The following is a 249-nucleotide window of genomic DNA, read 5'->3' on the forward strand; positions in this document are numbered from 1 at the left end:
TCTTCATGGCGCCACGACGAATGCGAAATGAGAAGCACTTGTGAGACGGACAGACATCTGGATGAATCTGGCAAGGAAACCGATTATAAATGTCGACTTTCCCCGTGTCGACATTCCAAAAGGGGGGAGGGGTAGGGGTCCCGCCCAGGGGTAGAGGAGGGAGGTGTTGACTCACTCACGAAGAGGCTACAAAGGAAGCGGAGATAGTTGTCAGTGACGTCAAATATCTTCTCCCTTCTCCTTGCGTGC

Source organism: Penaeus monodon, chromosome 21 (genome assembly GCF_015228065.2).
Source record: "Penaeus monodon isolate SGIC_2016 chromosome 21, NSTDA_Pmon_1, whole genome shotgun sequence".
Classification (NCBI taxonomy): Eukaryota; Metazoa; Arthropoda; class Malacostraca; order Decapoda; family Penaeidae; genus Penaeus; species Penaeus monodon.